The following is a 23,412-nucleotide window of genomic DNA, read 5'->3' as shown; positions in this document are numbered from 1 at the left end:
TTTTTACAATTGTATTTATTCATAAATGCATTTACTACTAATTTACAATCGAGCCAAACTCGAGTTTTATGAACTTGTGACTTATTCGAATTCAAGTTTAACAATTGTGAAATTAATTGAGTCTGTTTCGAGTTTCAAACTTAACATTTTCAAGTTGAATCGAATTAAGTTCGAGTATTTTACTATGTTGATTCAACTCAACTCGAATATACCCCTACTAGCAATTCTCACTGAATTTTTCTAATAACACTTTGCTCCTTGAATTTTTTGAAATTATCAAAAGAAAATATTTAAATTTATTTTTAGCTGACATAGTAAACCTTTTGTTGGTCAATCGTGAAGTATATGTGAAAAAAAAAATATCCATAATGAAATGATATTTTAAAAAAGATATCAAATTAATAAACTAAACTGAGGAAATTGATTAGTATAACGTCTTGAAAATTGACCACACAAATAAAAGAGTTATTCTCAAATTGATCGGTCCACCTGATATTATCAACTTGGATCAACAAATTGACATTAACATAATAAATTTGTATTAATTGATTGAACTTTGTTCAAGTAAATTCGTTGTTTTCTCCTAATTTTATTCAAGTTACTATATTATTAGATATAGTATTCAACTACACACCGAAAAATTGAGTTGCAGTTCGATCAACTAGTTGATTAGAGTCGATTTTAAAATTACATTTTATTTTGTAGTCATTTAATTTACATGAAATGTATATAACAAATATTTTGGAACAATGTAATATCCGAGTATTTTCTCCTAAATTATTGGCACTACTTATATATTTTTTATATTTTTATTTTTAAAATAATAATTTAATTATGTTGTCATGTTTATGTCAACTAGTCAACTCGAGCTAGTCATTGCGTGTTCAATTCGCTTGTAAGTTCAATTTTTAAAATCTACTATACTCAATTGATCATTTTCCTAACTTAATTTATTAAATTATTGTCATTTTCTTAATTTATCTTACCAAAAATAACTGAAAAGGGTAAAATATTATTTTATTAAGGGTACAATTTAATTTTTCATTTAGACGAATGAGTAACAGTCAAATAATAGAAGGTTTGTTTTCTAAATAATATTAAACAATACGGGGCTTTTAGTAGTTTCTAAAAGTTCAAGGGGGTGGAGTGTCAAATTAAAAAAATTTAGGAGGTGTTGTTGGATTTTACCCTCTTTTTTTTTTTTTTTTTGTTGATTACATAGGAACTTCAGCCACTAACGAGCCCTTCGGACCCCCTGTCCCGGAGGTCGGGCTGATCGAACGTCCAACTAATGCACAAAAGCCATGTCCGCATTCCGAACTTTGCCATAATCAGCGAGACTTAGCTTAATAGTTGTACATGTAAAACAAAATCTTAACCATTTGAATTTATGCGAAGTTAAAGTATGAGATTTTTAAAAATAGACAGATTGAATTATTGCACATTGTGAGAAATTTTTTATTTGGAATTAAAAGAATTTTGGTTGATTTGAAATTAAATTTTTTTTATTTTTTCCTATACTGGATTTAGATTTTATACAATTCAAGAGTAATAATTCCATTCATAAAATTAACATAATGCATTGCATAAGAAAGATATTAGAAATATTAAACTAATTTATTTAAGATCAAATTAATTTAATTTTGGTTGTGTTCGTAGATGTAATTTAGATAATAATTAATAAGAATAAACTTGTTTTAAATATATATATATATATAAGCAATTTAGGGAAAAAAAGGTATGGTGTCATAATCCAAAATATTTCTCACGAGTCTAGAGAAGTTTGTTTGTTTTTTCTTTTTTTTTCCTCGAAAGCTTATAGATCTGTTTGGACTAAGGACTTGGCAAAAGGAATGAAAATGAAAAGGTGGAGGAAACTCTTTTTTATTTTTTTAGTCATTTAATTTACATGAAATGTATATAATAAATATTTTAAAATTATAAAATGCACTGTGCCATTTTTAAATTTAAATAAGTTTAATTGGGTTGACCCAGCTACAAACCCAGCTCTGGCCGATTTTGGTCGATTCTAACTGGTTCAAACCATACTGATCAGTTCTGAACTAAATTCTTACATTTTAATTTTCTAACTTCATTGAAACTAGACGGGCGACCGGTTCCAGTCAAACTAAATGGTTTGATCCAACCTTTAAACCATGGTAGAAACTATCACCTCAATCGTGACAAATAACAAGAAGTTATCACGCGTTAAGATTATTTTGGTAGTCTTGAAATTTCATAAAAACTAGATATTTTGATTTTTTAATTTCTTAATGCATTGTGACACTCTTAGAAAATTGTAATATCGCAGATAATGTGATAGTCAAATCCCTGTCAAATGGAGTCAAATCATATAAAATGGTAATATCTTTACTTGTGCCCTAACGCCTTGTTTGGTTCAGTAAAATAGTTATTCTTTGAAATAAGATGGAATATAATTTAAATTTTAAAAATCAAAGGAATAATTATTTTTTATTTATTCTTAATAATTTCATTCGACATATAATAAAAAATGAATAGACATTTCCATAATATAAAATTTGGAAATAGTTATTCATTTTCTATTCCTTATTATGGAATCATAAAATGATTCACATTGTTATTTGCTTTATAATAATAACATAATTTTTTTTATAATTAATTGTAACTAATCTCTTAAAACTAATCTATTTCTAAAATCAAACACTCCAAACGCAGCCTAAGAATGATTAAAGGAGAAAAAATAAAAAATAAAAAATAAAAATAAAAGCTTTTGTCATCCTCTTTGTTTGCCAATGGTGGACGTGGGGCTTTTGTTTCTGTGAGGGCAAAAAATGTGTCCTATCAAAAGTTGAAAAAAGAAAAGTACGCATCTTAAATTCAATTACTCAAATAATAATATATATATATATATATATATTTGATGGAAATGATGGACGATGAGAAAGTGTAACACGAGTAAAAAAAGGTTTTAAGGATCATGTAAAATCACTTATGAAAATTATTTTCCTACAAAAAATATTTATCTATAAAAGTACTGATAATTAGGAGTGAGTAAGAAAAATACAAGAACCGAATCAAATCATAAAATAGAATGAAATCAAATTGAAAAATCGGTTAATCATTTTTTTAGCTAGGCTTTGGTTGAGAGTTTTTATTTTCTTGGTTATCATTTTCATTTTGGTTTGGCCCATTCAATAAATACAATATACCATATAGAATGTTAATAATTTAAATTTTAAAAGTTGTGTTAATCTAATATTCATACTTAATTTTTAAAAAAAAATATTTTCAATTTACATGTTGATTATTATAAAAAAAAAATATTTTTAGTGATTTTAAATTTTAAATCATACTTAATAATTCGGTTTGGTTAATTATTAGATATTGGTCTAAAAAGTAGTCAATCATTATAAATAAATTTAAAATTAGTACTTACTTTAACTATCACACTATATATCACTATGTAATTATTTAAAAATAATAATAATTACTGATACATGTGCTTTAACTCTCTCTCTCTCATATTAGCACAATACAAATTTAAAAAGTCAACAAACCACGATGATTCAACTTATTCTTTTACAAAAGTAATCAAAATTTAAAAATAAATAAATAAAGAGAAAGCATGGGTTAGGCCTTTTGAGCTCTCACCTTGTTGTCGAACCTGGTCACTAAGTCTGCCATGACACACACCAAGTAATCTAGAAGTTGAGCATCCCTTAAGAAAACCAAATTTTGGACCTTTTACAACTACTCGTTCGCCCTTGCATTACATTGTATCATAACAAGTAAGGTTCCCCCCTTATTAGGAATCTAAAAACAATAATAACACACACAAGTAAAATAAACACACAAAATAAAATTACAAGATTTACGTATTTCGGTCTAATCTGACCTGCGTCCACAGAGCACACCAAATATACTATAACCTCCGAGAAAAACAAAAGGAGTAGACACACACACTCAACTCAACTCTTCTCACATTTTTCTCTCTCTCACCTTCAGCACTCTCGCATTCCTTGCTCACTCACTTTACTATATTCACATTCGCGTACAATTGCTTTATTATATAGCTATATTGAATTGATAGGAAGCGAAGGGAGTAATTTGGATATTTAATGGGTTATTTTAGCACGCAGGCATTATCATTACAGCACATGAAACCTGGCTCCTCCGCGACTTATTTTCATCTACAACTCATCCTCTTCAAGGCCATTTAATTTTCCATTTCCATTTAATCCGTTTCCATTTTATCCATTTCCATTTCAGCTTAACAATCTCCCACTTGGAGACGGAGATACTATCTCAATCGGTATATAAATAATGATGTGCTTAAATTTGCTTTCAAGTATGAAGACCAATTGAAGTTGAGCACAACTTTAACTTCTCTGTATTCACCATCTTTGTCAACATATCTGTCGGATTCCTGCTACCTTAGATTTGTTCCAGTGTCGACACTTCATCCTCTAACAGAGATCTGACGAAATGATAACGTAATCCAATGTGTTTGATTCTTGAATGAAATGCAGAGTTCTTTACCAGATATATCACACTGTAACTGTCGTCGTGTAAAACATTTCTTCCTGCTTTATTCCGAGCTTTGTTAACAAACCTTGAAGCCAAATCATCTATCTACTGGTTTTTGTCACTGCTACAGACTCAGCTTCGTAGTAGATAAAATAACAATCTTTTGTATTTGTGACATCGAACTAACAGTTGTTGTGCCAGCAGTGAACACATATCCAGTGGTGCTTCTACGATGATCTATTTCACCTGTAAAATTGGCATCAACATATCCTCAAATTTTCAAATATCCTTTGCCAAAACATAGGCACTTATCAATAGTGTCACATAAATATCTCAATATCCACTTCACTGCTTCCCAATGAGTCTTCACTGGATTTGACATAAACCTGCTGACAGCTCCCATTGCTTGACTAATGCCTGGTCTAGTACCAACCACGACGTACATAAAACTTCCAATGGCTGGGTCGTACGGTACCTTGGCCTTGAAGTCCTTCTCTTCATCTGTCTGTGGAGCCTGGTCCTCAGAGAGACAAAAGTGACCGGTGTGACACCCTGATTTTAGTAATTTTTTTTTATAAATAATAATAAATAATTTACACGTCCTCAACAACATCCACAAATCGGCCACGTCAACCACCATATTACTATTCATATGACCCAACCAGCATTGGATACCGGGTAAAAAGTTATTTTATTTATAAAATCTAACAGTGGAAGACAGTATTTTCATATCATCCATAATACAATATCCAGAGTACTAACATACACATATACACAATACTATCTCATACCCAAAAACAATACAACCCTAGGGAATCACACCTCCCTAGTCCACCAAAAACTCGCCCTTCGTGTCAGGGTCCCAACTCCCTATGGTCACGGAGTTCTATCACCCGATCTATTTTTTTTTTTTTTTTTATACTATAACACTTATAATGCTCTGATACCACATTGTAACAACCTTCTTATAAAATTATACCTTCTTTGTTATTTTAAATTAAAACAATTTCCTACACAGCGGAAAACAAATAACATGAAACACAACCTTATATATATAGACAATACCAAAGTGTCTAAATATTCCACAAATATTACATATTTCATTGTACTCTCAATAACTACTCTTACTAATACTAGAGCTAACACAATTGAACACCAAAACACTCACCCTCAAAAGGACAAATTGACAACTCCTCTATCTGCAAGCCTGCTCCACTCGCCCAACTGACTCACCTGAAAAATAATTCAACACTAGAATGAATCAAAGTTCAGTAAGACGAAACATGCTATTACTAGTATGTGGCTACTGAGATGTAGATTTGTAAAAATTAATCTGAGTTAAGAGTAGTACAAATAACTAAAACTGAAAATGCTGATACTACATAACATATTATAAAACCTTTAACTACATAATTTAACATGTCAAACTGTATGAAATTACTTTTCATAATAATACTACTATTTCGAAAAATCTGATAAGACTATAATATCTAAGAATATTTCCCTAGATGACTGTATATCATGATTTAACCCCTCATAACAGGTTTGTGCGGTCCGAAAGCTGGATCTATCGTGGCTGGCCGACCAGGGTAAACCACTATACTCCTCGGTCAAATCGGCCCTCCTCAACCATATTTGATGGGGAACTTGTCCATAACTAGGCACGATCTACCTCATACCACTTACTATCTGAGTTAAATGGTTGCACTCTGAACTGAATATATGTTTATCTGTAGCTACGGTACCGTGCTTTGCTGTCTGATCCATCAAGGTCTGATACTATATAATATGTTTTTATATACAACTAACTGTTTTACCAGATTTTGTAATAACTGTATAAATCATGATACTGTAATAATCCGTAACTATATCAGCAATATTTTTCTGAGATAACTGTGAATCTACTTGTTATGGTGCTGTAAAACTGTAAAATCATGGTATTCTGAAAGACACTATAAACGCATTTCACCGTCTATATATTCTATAAAACATATTCCTGAAAATACTATATAAACATGTTTTTATACGCTATTTATACTCTCATGCCACACAATAATTTAAAACACTTTAACCTCAATAATAAATTGCATAAATTTATACTCTGAATAATAATCTGGTAAAAACATAAATTTCATACTGTAATCATACTAGATTTTCTTAGCATAACATGTTTTCCTTACCTAATTGTCGAAAAGCCCCTATCGTATACTGGTCCTACACTTGCAGGGCATCCAATTCCACACCTTGAAAACCACATTTCCCATAACAGAATATCAATATTTTTTGGTCTACATTATTTCCTACAACTGTTAGAAGGTCAAAAACTGAATAAAAGACCTTACCCTGATTATGGGGAGAAATTCGACTCAATCCCACCAACGATCCGCCCTAGTAGACTTGAAGAGAATTTCACCAGGAGCATCGTGGTGGCCTCAGATCGTCGATCCGGTGACTGATAGGACCGAAATCGAAGATAGATAGAAGAGGGGCCGTAGGAGAGAGAGAGGAGAGAGAGCAGCGCTAAAATTCTGTGTTTAACCGAGGTTTTGTGCTATTTATACTGTGGAATTCGCCGATGAGCCACGTCACCTCATCAACAAGTCCTGTAGAAAGTTCGTTAAAGAACCTAACTCCTTGTCGACGAATTTCAGACTTTCCAATAATCCTCTCTCGGTATCTTCTCGTCGATGAAGCTCGTCCTCGTCGATGAGGTCCTGCTATACCCTCATCGATGAATCCTCTGTATTCATCGACGAGGACCAAGGAAAAATTTTCGGTTATTATCCCCAAAGTGCAATGTCATCAACTGCCTCTTTCTGTTACTATTTTCATTTCTTTCCCTTTTTATTATTTAAATACCATTATTCTTCGGGTAGTTACACTATCCTTGTTCCCTTAAAAAAATTTAGATAATTTGGGTGTGACACATCTCAGTACGAAGGAATAAATTATTTACAGTGTGTGGTCATATGAGTTTAGTTATAACATGCTTTACTTTTCAAAATAACATTTCATCTGCAAAAATACACTAGCAAATATATCCTCATAGTCATATAAATATAGGTATTGTGTATGGACAGATAGTATATTTTTGTGGAATTTTATGGGTTGTATAATGATAGTTAGAACTCTGGTAATGTAATTTGAGAATTTTGTATTTTATTTTCGCTGCGTATATGTGTATTATGTTTGATGAATAAGATATCAGGTACCTAGACGTCATTAAAGTAGCACCCCAAGCCCATGTGACGTGTTGGGGTTGTTACAGGAGTTGTCCCACATCGATTGTGGAAGGGGCTTAGTGGTCAATTATTAAGTGTGAAAGAAAGTCTCACCTCATGAGCTAACTTTTAGAGTTGAAAAAAGGATGATATTGCCTCAAAGCCAACGTAACTTAGAAGAAGCGCCATTTCAATTGCATAATCGTGAGTTTGATGTTGAAGAGGATGCTTAAAAATGAAATCGATTGGCATGCCCTACTTATACACTTTCCTAATAGTACTCTTGCCCATTGGAATGGCTCTATAAAAAACAAAATAGAACAAATTAAAAATGAAAATAAAAATAAAAATAGTACCCATCATCAACTAATAAAGATAACTATTTTTCAATACTAAAAAACATGTTGACATCCCCTAATAGCAAGTCTTCATAAATAAAATAAATAAATAGAAACTCATAAATAGAGAAAGAACATTACATGCATTAAGGCCCTAATTAGTGCAATAAAACATATAGGTTTTTTTTTTTTCCCAAAAAAATTAAACCAATTGCGGGACTGAATTGGACCAACTATAATAACTATCCTATCTCATGTTTTGATTATAATTATTTTTATAAAATACACGCTAGTTGTTAAATATATTAAAATATCCGTAATGAAAATAAAACAATGCAAAGGGTAGTACATATAATCCTTTTTATTACTTAGCCATTAGAATTTTATAGATTGATATATCTTACTTCGTGACAGACATGCTAACTTGAATTTTAGACCTTTCAAGATTTTGAAATAAATGAGTATGATGACATGCGATCGTCATATTTCATATTCAATATATTCATACCTTTAACTAATGAAATTAGGCTAGTATGTGCTTATTTGGACAGGCAGAACCAACAAAGAGTAAGATTTATCACAAACGGTATATAAACACAAAGAGAGTTTCATATTTACATCCTAATGCTATTGTGGTTTTCTACCAAGTAAAAAAATCGAGAAAGAGAGAAGAAAATAGTCTAAGATTTGTCATAGACGGTATATAAACATAATGAGAGTTTCATTTTTTCATCATAATGCTATTGTGGTTTTCTATCAAGTAAAAAACTCGAGAAAGAGGGAAAGGAATAGTCCGCTCTCTACACACGCATATTATTTTAAGTTTAGTTATGAATTGCATGGCATAAAATGTCCATACCGAAGCTTGATTAACTAATCTTATACTATGTAAATTGATAAGAGCCTTCCTCTTCCATACCTTTATTATACTAAGCTTAACCTAATATAGTCTAAGCCATCACAACAGATGCTCTATATACCTCTTACAAGCCTTGGAGGGTCACGGCCTCACAGATGAGGCCCATGTCTTGGTCCACAAGTGGCCTACCTAAGTCCAAGGAAGGGTTAGGCCCATGAATTAGTTATTAGGTCTGCCAGCAGGCTTTTATAAAAGCCTAAAACAGAACTGATGGGCCTGGGCAAGTATTCAATTTTACTTTTCATAAAATTGAATACTTGTGACATAAAAATTACAAATTTCAATATTTATTGATTTTGAATTTTTTTTTTAAGATACCATGAGAGCCTGTTTGGATCAAATATTTAACTCGGGAAAAGAAAAAAAAAACCAAAAAATGGGTAAACTCATTTTTCCTTACATTTTCCTTCTCTATTAAATATTTTCAAAAATAAAAGTTTGTTTTAATGCGTTTAAAAATTAAGAAAAACTAAATTTTAATGACGTGTAAAATCAAAATTTTATTTATAAATTTGATTTATATATATATATATATTCGCTTTCCTCAATAACCAAATATGAAAATGTGAATTTTTTAATATTTTTTCATTTTCCCAATATTTGATGAGTTACAGACGGAGTAAAGAATCAAAATTTTTAGCACTTTCCCGAACACTATCTCAATAGATAGTTACAAATTTATTTTTTATATTATTTATTATCAATTTTGGTTTGATTATTAATAATTTGACGCAATATATTTATATAGCATTTATTTCACGACAGTATTTATATGATGTGTGTGTATGTGTATGGTAATTGAGAATTGATTTACTTTATGTAATGTTTGGAAGCGTTGATTTTGGGATTTGATTTTATATTTGCGTAGATTTAGATAAATTATAATATAAAATTACTCTTTGATGTTACTTTTTTCTCCTAGCCTTCAAAACATTAAAAAAAAAAAAAGGAATTTTATTTCTTAAGTTTGATTATTATGTAACGTGAAAGTAAAAATAAAAAATATAGCAAATTATAAAAAATTGTTTTTTTTTTCAAATTGTGGATATTTGATTTTTAATTTTATTTTAATCATATTTTTTAAAAATAATTTAATAATACGTGTTGTGGAGAGAATATATGTTGAAAATGAATTTGTTATTTCCCTCTACTTCTTTCAAGCAAAATCCTTAATTTAGGTGAATTTTTAGGACCCATTAAAACTTGAAAAATGTTAAGAAATAGAATTAAAATACAAGTGAACTTCTTCGTATTTGATTACTAGGAAAATTGAGGAAGAAAATTAATATATAACTGTTCCCATTAGCATTTGTTCGACTACATCGCAATCTTGATTTCTTGAAAGGAAAGGAAAAATTTTTTTTTGGAGAACCTAGCTTGTATATTTCAGGAATCTCTCTGATGCTTAGATCATAAATCAAATAAATAAAATAAAATATGGCCGCAATTAAAAAAGTATTTATGGTATGTCTTAGGCACCTTCTCTTAGAGTCTAATTTTATAGTAGTAGGAGACCTTTAATTTGGTGTGAAGTAACTTCATTAACTTAATAATCCGACTTTCACCTCGAGCGGACTAAAGAAATAAGGAAGTCAATAAAACAAAAAAGATAATTAATCAAAAGTCCAACTGATCACCGCGTGCAGTTACAAATAATCCAATGAAAGTAATAGGAATCCCAATAAAAAAAATTCAATCATTTCAACTTGTTTGAATGTCGAAGGAGAGAGGCAAAATCTATCCCTAAATATTAATCTGAATTGATTAGGCACCTTCAATTTAAAGGAAGTTAGAGAGGTTATACTCATTTATTTTTCCTTTTCTCAAGAGTTACAAGACATTTATTGTCATTTCTTAATTAATTGTCTTTGAGCTAATGTATCAAAATCTTCTTTCACAAGGTTGTGGTGTTATTTTGTTTTTCATCAATTGCATGCCCCTAACTCTCAACCCTTCGAAGATACTTTCAAGTTTGAGACTATTTAATTTTTTCATGTTAATTTGTGTTTAGATTACGAGAAGCTATTTGTCAATTACGAGTCAAACTCGTCTGTTACTTAATTATATAAAAGGCAACATATATGTTGATTACGTGCAGAGAGTTCATCAATCATTTTATTAGTGAGAATCACATGTTATTTTATTAGCGTGACATATATGCCAATTATGAATAGAACTCATATATACTATATATGAGATAGGGTTTATTTATTTATAAGCAATACTCATATATGTCATTTATACCAACATGATTCATTTGTAAATTAGTGAAAGTATGTTTTCTATGTGATGATCCTTGTAATTAAAGAGGGAGGGGGGGGGGGGGGAGGACCTGCTCATTAGGATGCGACTCAATGTTAAGGGCAAACAAGGGATTGAAAGAGATTTTGAGTTATACATAGAGAGAAAATATAACAAAAAATAAATTATACTTTTAATTATAAGACTTTTTATTTATTTTAAACAAATATTTTAGCATTGATTAGTTTTAAAATCAATAAATAAATAAAAAACCCTTTTAGATAAAAAATTTTCGTGCAAGCCAAAGAAAAATGAAAGGATGGAAGAAAGAAAGAAAGAATTAAGAGAGACAATGATAATAATTGGATTACTCATTAGGTGCTCTATAAAGACCCGGAAATTACATTATGAGAAAACAAGGAAAAGAATGAAAGAAAATGATTTTTAAAAAAAAAGGGGAATCAGGGTTCGTCGACGATCCCACTGGTTTCGTCGATGAACGCCCTTATTTGGTTCGTCAACGAGTATACGTGTCTTGTCAACTAAGAGATGCCGAGAGGGGAAAAAATTTCAGACCCTAAAATGTTCGTCGACAAACTCACCGTTTCATTGATGAACTTCCTTCTTTGGTTCGTCAACGAGTCCACGTGTCTCGTTGACGAAGCCACATGGACAACTGCCTATATATGACCGAGAATCATATTTCTGGCTAGAAATTCATTTCTCCTCTCATTTTCTCTCTCTACCTTCGGCTCTCCCTCTTTCTCTCTTCAAATCTGGCTCTTTTTTACCCCATTTCAACGATCGGAGGTTACCATGATAATCAGAGTGGATTGTTGATTTTGGGTTCTTGGTCACCATCCCAAAATCAAGGTAAGTAAGTTATTTAGGATTTATGTGGTTATTTGGGATATGTAAACCTAGGAAACGTGTTAGATGGTAATATATTGGGGTTTGAGTTGATTGAACCGGGGTTAATGCTATTTCAGGGTTTCGAGTTCTGGACGCTGTAGGCGTGATTTAGGGTTTTTCAATAGGTTTCTCAGGAAACTAGTAAGCGGATGGATTAAGTCAAATATTTTCAGTAAATTTATCATTGAATATACATTATTTGATTTAGAAAAGTATATATATATATAACATAGTTTTTGGGAATATTGATGTTGAACTGAGGAAACTTTAAAAACAGATTTAATATTATGTTGTCAGCAAAACATGTTTTCCTATACTAGATAATACATTAAAGAGTAGTACTCACTTGTGTGTGCCATGAGTATAAATTTTGTTGTAAATAATGATATGTCAAAATATTTCATGAATTCATAGTACAAGCCTAAATGGGCAATAGTTTTTAGAAAAATTATAAACAGTAAAGAAATAATATTTTTAGTATATTATAAAATTCAGCTAGCGTAGATGCCGTAATTATTCAGTCGGCCTAGATGCCGTGAATTGATTTATATAATAGTTATTTAGAAATTATGATATGATAGATTTTATGTAGAAACATGAAATGAGATATGTTTCACTGTACTATATGATATCAGAATCCCTAATGGACTAAGTATGTTATGAGCATGGTACCGTAACTAACTAGCCAATGTGCCGATCCGAGAAGTGTTGCGAAGAGTAGGATGGGTGGACCAGGTTGGTAATAGCCGATAGTGCAACCAAACTATTTAGAAAGTGTTGGGTCGGAGGCCGATTAGCCCGAAGTGTTGCGGAGAGTAGGATACCCACTGTGTGCTGACTCGAGAAGTGTTGCAGAGAGTAGAATTGGCGGACCAGGTCGGGTGGACAATTGTGCATAGTTATGTCATGTTTGACTTAGTCTAGTAGGCCGGTCAGAGTTAAGTCCAGCCTATGGGCCGCACAACCCAAATCATGCAGGGTTAATCCATGCTATACAGTTATCCATCCAGGGGAAAATCTTAGTGATATACAAATATAACAGATGATTTACATGTTACAAAAATTTATTATGATATAGTATGCTTATGTTTAAAAGCACAGATTTCCATGAGTTATTAGTTACGACTTAAAATATTATAGTTGTATTACTTGCGGTATATGTTTATAATACGATAATACTTATGTTGCTACATACTGATATTAGTTTATCTCCCATACTGAGAGGTGTCTCACCCCAACATTACAAAAATTTCAGGAAACCTCGACAGGCGAGTGGAGCGAGCTCCGAGATAGAGGAGTTCATTGGTACTACCCCAGTTGCACGGTAAGTAGTTGAGTCAGGATCAGGATTGAATTTTGGGTATAACTCTCTAGGATTTATGGTCTTTTTGGGATGTATATGTATATATATAGAAATAGTAAACTCTGATATTGTGTATAAGTTTAACTATTTTATGATTTCTGCTGCTTAGTTGGCATGTATGTATAAATAGGTGGATCCCAAGTACCTTTGGGTCCGAGTTGAGTTTGACTATGTTTTATGGTATCAGAGTATTATTAATATTATGTAATATATAACATAAATTTGGGGTCGTTACAATTGTGGTATCAGAGCTTAAGTTGCTAGGTTTTGTAGACTTTAGTGTACAGTAGAAACAATAGCAGAGTATAGGAATAGATTTTGAAGAAGATAAAGAATGGGTAGATCAGGAATTTAGTGAGTCAATGTTGAGAAGTTAAGATGAGAATTTAGGATTTTGTTATGCAGTGTGGAAATAGGATTTCCGTAGTGGTTTATGTGTTTTTTATAGGGTGACGATTTCAGGAAAGTCATAGTAAACTATTGTCGAGTTGTATTTCTAAATTGCAAGAATGAATCTTAAATTGAAAATAAGGACGTCAGGTTAATTGATGACATGAGATTTTAGTTAGATAAATATCATAGTTATGTTATGAAGATAGGGTCCTCAGATTATGATTATTTTCTTTTCATGGATGGACCCTGGGGGTAGCATTGGTCACGTCAGTGGCAATGATGGTGCAGGGCCCTTTAGTATAGTCAGCGGTGATTCAGATGCAATTCTAGGCAGTGTAGCTCAGTAGGTTATAGTTGAAATTGCACAGAACTCTAGGGAGTAGGGAGGCCCATCAGCAGGCCAGGGTTGTATTATAGAACAATACACCAAAATGAAGCCTTTGGCTTTTTCAGGGAGTACAAACCCGATTGCGGCAAAGAACTGGATATAGGAAATGGAAAAGATACAGACTGTACTATGCTGCACTGATGAGGAGAGAGTATTATATGCTACATTCAGATTGGCAGGGGAGGCTGAGTGTTGGTGGTCTGCTGTGAGACTCTTGGACAAACATAGACCGATACCTGTGGCCATGACCTGGAGTAGATTTAAAGAAATATTCTTCGATCGATATTTTCCTACCACCACTAGAGAAGCAAAAGTGGAGGAATTTTTGAACCTAACTCAGGGTAGTTGGACAGTCCAGCAGTATGCAACAATATTTATTGACATGTCCCGCTTTGCCCCGTATATCGTTCCTGATGAAGCAAAGAAGGCAAGAAAATTTGAGAGGGGTCTGAGGCAAGAAATCTATGAACATGTGGCAGTTTTAAAGGTGTAGGATTTCATTAAGCTAGTGGATGGATTTGCCGTGGCAGAGGCGAGCAAGCAAAGCAGTGCTGAGGTACAAGGTCATAGGAAGAGACCCACACCTCCCAGATCTTAGGCGGGTTCTAGCCGAGGCCCGTGGAGGAGAGGTGGATACCATGGGGGATAAAGGTTGGAGACGGGGAGCCGTGAGATGCAAGGTGAGCAGACTCATCCCAGTTGTCCTAGTTGTGGTAAGAGACACTTGGGAGAGTGTCGAGTGGGAAGAAATGTCTACTATTAGTGTGGTAGACCGGGGCATTTGGAACGAGACTGTCATGTATAGCGGAGTAATGCTCCCGCTTCTAGACGATTTCAAGGAAATACCTAGGTGCCCCGAGGCGGACAACAGAGAAATACCGCGCAAGTGCGGGTCTACACACTGACACTAGGTAATGCTGAGGCAGCTAGTGATGTGGTGATAGGTACATTTAATATGCTTTCAATTAAAGCTATTATTTTATTTGATGCAGGAGCCACACACTTGTTTGTGTCTGTGGGATATGTCAAGTTAAGTAGGGTAGAAACTCAGATGTTAAACACCAAGTTGTTAGTAGCTACATCGACAGGCTCAGTAGTGAGGTGTCAAGGGGTGCTCAGAGCCTACCCCGTAGATGTTCAAGGAAGAGTATTATCAGTTAACGTAGTAGTGTTAGACATGCATGGAATTGATATGATTTTGGGAATGGATTGTTTAGCTGCGAATTATGCTAGCATCAACTATCATCAGAAAGAGGTGATATTCAGACCTCTTGGAGAGAAGGAGTTCAGATTTGTGGGGTCACGCGCGTGTTCCTCACCACAGTTAGTGTCAGCTATTCAAGTAAGGAGGCTACACTTGGATGGATGTCAGGGGTATATAGCCTGCGTAAAGGAAGTGATAGAGAAAGAATTGAAGCCTACCAATATTCCAATGGTGAAGGAATTTTCACATGTTTTTCCAAAGGAGCTACCTAGATTGCCTCCTGACCGTGAGATTGAATTTGCTATTGATTTATTTTCATGGACGACATCAATTTCCAAAGGTCCCTATAGAATGGCTCTAGTAGAGTTAAAAGAGTTAAAAGATCAATTGCAAGAATTGTTAGATAAAGGTTTTATTAGACCCAATGTATCTCTTTGGCGAGCGCCAGATCTGTTTGTGAAGAAGAAAGACTGGACAACGAGAATGTGTATAGACTACAGAGAAATCAATAAAGTAACAGTTAAGAACAAGTATCATCTTCCCTGTATTAATGATTTATTTGATCAGCTCTAGGGAACACATGTCTATTCAAACATTGATTTATGATCTGGATACCATCAAGTGAAGGTCAAAGCAGAGGATATCTCCAAGACAGCATTCCGAACTCGGTATGGCCACTATGAGTTTTTGGTCATGCCATTCGAACTGATGAATGCTTTTACTGTATTTATGGATATGATGAATAGAGTTTTCCATCAGTACTTGAACCAGTTCGTAGTGGTTTTCATTGATGATATATTGATCTATTTGAGGAGTTTTAAGGAGCACGAGACGCACTTAAGGCTGGTACTTTAGATGCTCAGAGAAAGGAAGTTGTATTCCAAATTTAAGAAGTATGAATTTTGGTTAGATAAAGTTGCATTCCATGGGCATGTTATATCCGGGGATGGAATTTCAATAGATCCCAACAAGATAGAGGCAATGGTGAATTGGGCAAGGTTGAGAAACGTCCAGGAGGTCAGAAGTTTCTTGGGACTGGCGGGATATTACCATCGATTCGTAGAGGGATTCTCTAGGATTTCAAAGCCTTTGACACGACTAACTAGGAAGAATTCTAGGTTTGAATGGAATGATAATTGTGAGTAGAGCTTCAACGAATTGAAGCAGCGACTCGTCATTGCTTCAATATTGACTATTTCATCAAGAGAGGATGGATATGTAATCTACAGCGATGCGCCTCTGAAGGGGCTCAGATGTATTATGATGCAAAGAGAAAAGTTGTTGCGTATGCCTCTAGATAGTTGAAAGAATATGAAAAGAATTACCCAACCTATGTTTTGGAGTTAGCAGCGGTGGTTTATGCACTAAAAATTTGAAGGCATTATCTATATGGAGGGAGATGTGAAATATTTTCTGATCATAAAAGTTTAAAGTACTTCTTCACATAGAAGGAGTTGAATATGAGACAAAGGAGATGACTTAAGCTAATTAAAGACTATAATTGCACCATCAGTTACCACCTAGGGAAAGTTGATATGGTAGTTGATGCGTTGAGTCGTAAATCAAAGAGCGTGTCCGTATCAACGATAATAATTGAACGTCATATCAAAATGGATTTGGAAAGACTTGAGGTAGAGCTTATAGAGGGTAATCATTAGGCGTTTATCGCCAATCTGGTGATACAACCCACATTGCTGGATAGAATTAAAGCTGCTCAGGTGAAATATGTGGAGTTAATGAAGATTATGGATAAGGTGCAGAGTGGTGAGGGCACGGAGTTCTGTATTTCAGATGACAGAGTCTTAATATTCCGTACTAGACTCTGTGTGCCTACAAATACTGAAATTAAAAGAACCATTATGGAAGAGGCGCACCGTTCCCCGTATACAATACATCTAGGGAGTACAAAAATGTACAGGAATTTGATATTATCCTTTTGGAGGAGTAATATGAAAAGAGAGATTGCAGACTATGTAGGGCAGTATTTGACATGCTAGCAGGTGAAGATTGAGCATTAGAAACTGGCGAGGCCTTTGCAACCACTTCACATTCCTGAATGGAAGTGAGAACATATTTCTATGGATTTTGTATCAAGGCTACCACCTGCGTTGCATGGACAGGATGTCATTTGGGTGGTTGTTGATAGATTGACGAAAACTACCCATTTTCTTCCCATTCGAGATAATTACTCCATGGGTAGATTGACAGAGCCATGTGTACAGGAAATGGTCAGACTGCAGGAGTGCCTGTGTCCATCGTTTGTGATCGGGATCCACATTTCACGTCACAATTCTGGAAAAGTTTACAGAGAGCTTTGAGGTCCCAGTTAGCTTTTAGCACAACCTTTCATCCTCAGATCGATGGACAGGCAGAAAGGACTATTCAGATATTGGAAGATATGCTGCGTGCCCGTGTGCTAGATTTTGGAGGAAGCTGGATTCAGTACCTGCCATTGGTGGAGTTTGCTTACAACAATAGTTACTAGGCTAATATTGGGATGGCCCTATACGAGGCATTGTATGGTCGGAGATGTCGATCTCCATTATATTGGGATGAAATTGGAGAGAATCAAATATTGGGGGTCAGAGATGGTACAGCGGGCTTATAAGAAAATTAAGCTTATTCTAGAAAGAATTAAGACAACTTAGAGCCAATAGAAAAGTTATGCATATATCCATCAATGAGCGCTGAAATTTGATGAGGGTGATAATGTGCTCTTGAAAATTGTGCCAATGAAAGGAGTAATGAGATTCGGGAAAAAGGGTAAACCAAGCCCTAGGTTTATTGAGCCATTTGAGATATTAGAAAGAGTTGGCCCAGTAGCCTACAGGTTAGCATTACCCCCAGCGCAATCTAGAATCCATGATATATTTCATGTGTCAATGTTGAAGAGACACATCCCAGATCCGTCTCATATAATAAGTTATGAAACACTGGAAATTGATGAGACTCTATCTTATCAAGAAATACCAGTTCAGGTCTTAGATTATAAAGAGAAAGAACTACGTACCAATAAAATCCCACTAGTGAAAGTATTCTGGAGAAATCATGCAGTTGAGGAAGCATCGTGCGAGTTAGAGGAGGAAATGCGATAGAAGTACCCACATCTATTTTAGAGGGAAACAACATTAGCCAAAGAAAGGTAATGGTACAGGTAAGAAATCATGTAAATAGATAGGTTTTTGTGTAGATAAAACAAATGTATGTAATAGTTTTCTATTTTGGTTGGTTTTTGGAGATTTTGTTTGGTTATTGTACTATCCTAGAACCGTAAATGTAACCACGGTTTTCCTCCGCCTTAAGTGAGGGTAATTAATAAAATTTCAATATTTTTCTTCAAGGTTTGGTGCAAGAGAGGAATAGAAAATTTCAAGGACGAAATTTTTATAAGGAAGGGAGGATGTAGAGACCTAAAAATTAAATTATGAGAAAACAAGGAAAAGAGAAAGAAAGAAAAGGAATTAAAAAAAAAAGGGATCAAGGTTCGTCAACGAGTACATATGTCTCGTCGATAAGGAGATACCGAGAGGGGAAAAAATTTCAGACCCTAAAATGTTCGTCAACAAACTCACCGGTTTTGTCGATGAACTTCCTTCTTCGGTTCGTCGACGAGTCCACATGTCTCATTGACAAAGTCATGTGGACAGCTGCCTATATATGGTCGAGAATCAGATTTATAGCGAGAAATTCATTTCCTCTCTCAGTTTCTCTTTTTACCTTCGACTCTCCTTCCTTCTCTCTTTTGATTTGGCTCTGTTTTACCCTGTTTCAACGATCGAAGGTTATCATGATGATCCCGGGATGATTCTCTATAAGATAATTGAAGCGGATTGTTGATTTAGGGTTCTTGGGTACTATCCCAAAATTAGGGTAAGTAAGTTATTTTAGGGTTTATGTGGTTATTTGGGATATGTGAACCCAAGAAATGTGTTAGATGATAATATATTGGGGTTTGAGTTGATTGAACTGGAGTTAATGCAATTTCAGGGTTTGGAGTTCTGGACATTGTAGGAGTGATTTAGAGTTTTTCAACAGGCTTCTCGAGAAACAAGTAAGGGAATAGATTAAGTCAGGTATTTTCAGTAAATTTATCATTGAATATACAGTAGTTGATTCAGAAAAGTATATATATATATATATATGATTTAGTATAATTTTTGGAAATACTGATGTTGAACTGAGGAAACTTTGAAAATAGATTTAATATTTTGTTGTCAACAAAACATGTTTCCCCATACTAGATAATATATTATAGTATAGTACTCATTTGTGTGTGACATGTGTATAAATTTTACTTAAATAATGATATGTCAAAATATTTCATGAATTCACAGTACAAGCCTAAATAGACAACTATTTTTAGAAAAACTATAAACAGTACATAAATTATATTTTCAGTATATTATGATATTCAGTCGGTACAAATATTAGTATATCTAACTTATTGAGAGGTGTCTCACCCCAACATTATAAACATTTCAGGAAACCCTGACAGACGAGTGGAGCGAGCTCCGAGATAGAGGAGTTCGTTGGTACTACCCCAGTCGCAGGGTAAGTAGTTGAGTCAGGATTAGGATGGATTTTTTGGTATGACTCTAGGATTTATGGTCTTTTTGGGATGTATATGTGTATATATATAAACAGTAAACTCTGGTATTGTGTATAAGTTTAAATATTTTATGATTTTCGCTGCTTAGTTAGCATGTATGTATAAACAAGTGGATCCTAGGTACCTATGGGTCCAGGTTGACTTTAACTACGTTTTATAATATCAGAGTATTATTAATATTATGTAAAAAAACAATAATAATAAAATATAATAGAAATTTGGGGTCGTTACATACTCACTGTTTGTTTCCACACTCATGGTCTCCTTTCCTCTTAGTTGGATGTAGAAGTCTAAATTAAAACACAATTTTCTTTCAATATATACATACATATATATATATATATAATATTATATAAAAACTAAATGCATTAATATATTTTCTTTGTGAAAATAAAATTAATTAAGGTTTTGTTTAGAACTCGAAAAAATAATGAGGAAATGAAAGAAAAATATCGAGAAATCCACATGTCTAGTTATCGAGAAAATTCAGAAAAAAAAATAAAAAAAATAATCAAATTTATTACAAAATTTTGATTTCACACATTATTAATGTTTAGTATTTCTTAATTTTTAGTCATATTAAAATGAAGAGCAAAAGACACTGCTTTCACTAAAATTTAACAAAAAGATATGGACCTCCCCTGAAATCTTAAAAATCTTAAGGATTTTCCTTAAAGTTTCAAATATTCTAAAGACCTCTCGTCAGGTTTATTAAAAAGATACAGATTTCCTCCTATATTTTATAAAAAGACAAGTCATTTGAGGAGATGTTTGTGTGTTTTGACAAATCTTAGTTTTGTCTATGATATTTTTGAAATCTTACGGGAGGTCAATAGAACTTTTAAAACTTTAAATTTTTTTTCTATTTTTGTCTAAAATCTCATGAAAGGACAGTACATTTTATCCTAAAATAAATTTTTATTTTGTATAAAATGTAACCAAAAAAAAAAAAAAAATAGAAGGAAGAACGAATTTTTTATTTTCTTTATTCAAATAAATTTTTTTTTGGTCCAAACAAATTTTAAAGAACTAAAGAGGCATGGAAGAAAGTATGTGAAAATATGCAATGCATCGGCATTTTGAGCCTTAGAAATTTGCATTGCCTGTCTGGCAATGTAGCTACACATGCCTTGACTTTACAAATGTAAAACAAGCTATCATACTCATCTCTTAATTACACAGTGCGATTTGTTCAGTGGATGCACTGCAATTGGTTCTCACTCTTACAAACTCATTTCTTCTTTTCAAATTTCAATTCCTCTTTACTTTTTTTTCACACATGTCCTCTCAATGAGCCAGCTGCCCCTCACTCTACATGGCTGTATCGCTTTTTCACCATTAATGCATCAATTTGTTAATTAATATATATTATATTAATATATATATTTTTATAAAAATTGATAATGGGTTTTCTTCATAATCATTTTATTTTTCGTGTATAAAATCTTTATTTTGAATCATACAGTGCTCATTAGCTTTATTTCTCCATTTTTGTGGTACTAGTTTATATCATCTAATCGGAGATAAATCACATTGATAATGACCCCATAACCGGTTATGAGCAATAACAACAAAACCAAACATTAAGTTTCACAAGTTAATTTGAGCGGTCATGAGTCATTTCTTTTGATAAATTTAGGAATATTAAATCCTTACTCACCATCTTTTCTCAAATTATTTTAGATTTACGCCTACCTCTTTTATTGTCCCCACAATAACTAACTCACTCTTCCTAACTAGCGCATTATGTGGCATACGTTGCAAGTGTTTATAATATATGAGTCGTCATCCCCTTATCTTGTTTTCTATAAGAGTTACACCTAACTTACCGCGAATATGTCACTCCTTAATTTATCTTTAAATGTTATACCATTCATCCATTTAAGCATTCTCATCTCGATAACTTTTACTTTTTGGGTATCTGTTTGTTCGTCGCTCAATATTCTGATCCATATAACATAATTGGTCCTATAATTGTTTTATAAAACTTTCTTTTTAATTTACCCCTTAACCGGTTATATATAGTTATTTACCTAATTATAAATTTTTAGCCTTTTTTTTTTTAATTACTTTCTTTTGTTTGCACGAAGTCTCTTGTTTGATCTATATTAATTAGTAGACAATTATAAACAGCTAAGATCTTTTATCTTAAATATTCTAAGAAAGAGGACATGCATCCCATAATATTTGGTGGGTAAGAATTAAATAAAATGATAATAGAATTGAATATAAAATTATAAAATTATAAAAAAAACTAATTCTATTCTATTATGTTCTGCTCTAATGATTGACAGAATGCTCCTTAAGAGACAGAGGTGAACATTTGTAGTCAAATAAATCTCTCTTATAATTTTTTTTAATTATTTTTTTCTCGATTGCGATTAATAAATAAGTGAATACTAATTGATCAAATCTTTGGTTAAAGTGGTAAAAATGAGATTATTTTTTTTTCTAATTTGAAAATAATTTTAAAAAATATCTATGATAAAAATTATTATTTAATTCAAAAAATATAAAGAATAATATGTCATTTTGTTACTATTTTTCAATTGTCATGTATAATAAGATTATTATTGTAAAGTGAATTTTGAAAATATAATAATTTAGTAAAATAATTATAATTATTTTTATTTTTATTGCCGTAATTTTAATTTGTATTATTTTGCAATTTTATTATTTACATCATATTTTTAGTTAATATTTTAATTTATTTTTATTTTTAAAAATATTAACTAAATAAGTTACTAGTTTTTTATTTTTAGTTTCTGTTTATAATTTATAATTTATAATTTGTGTTTTTGTTACACAATATTTAACAATGATATCAAATAACCCCTTAGTTTCCCATGTAATTTTTTTATCTATATTTTTTGAAAAATTCTTTAATTAGATAATAGAAGATTAATGTTAATGCAATATTTAATTAAGACCATGAAAAAGACTATCTGCTTCCTTTCTTAAGTTTATTTTCTTGATCATTAATTAGAGGTTTATTAATCTTCACCTTTTCCTTCGTCAATCTCATGCTCTATTTCTCCTTCTTTTAAAGAAAATATGTGTTGGACATATCAATCTTTCAACATGATTGTGCACCTCGTACTTAAATATTTGTTAGTAAAGTACATTCTCGTACAAGTACTCGTGTATTTAATTTGATTTTTTCTTCATAAAGCAAACCATGATTACCCAAATAAGTTAGAGAGAAATTCGAAGAGCAACATACTTAATTGATTCAACATTTATCCTATATTTAAAGAGACACTTGAATTTGTATTGGATTTAAATAAAATATAATATAAAATTATATTAAAATTT

This window comes from Malania oleifera, chromosome 2 (genome assembly GCF_029873635.1).
Source record: "Malania oleifera isolate guangnan ecotype guangnan chromosome 2, ASM2987363v1, whole genome shotgun sequence".
Taxonomy (NCBI): Eukaryota; Viridiplantae; Streptophyta; class Magnoliopsida; order Santalales; family Ximeniaceae; genus Malania; species Malania oleifera.
The sequence above is the reverse complement of the archived record's forward strand: the minus strand, read 5'-3'. Positions refer to the sequence as shown.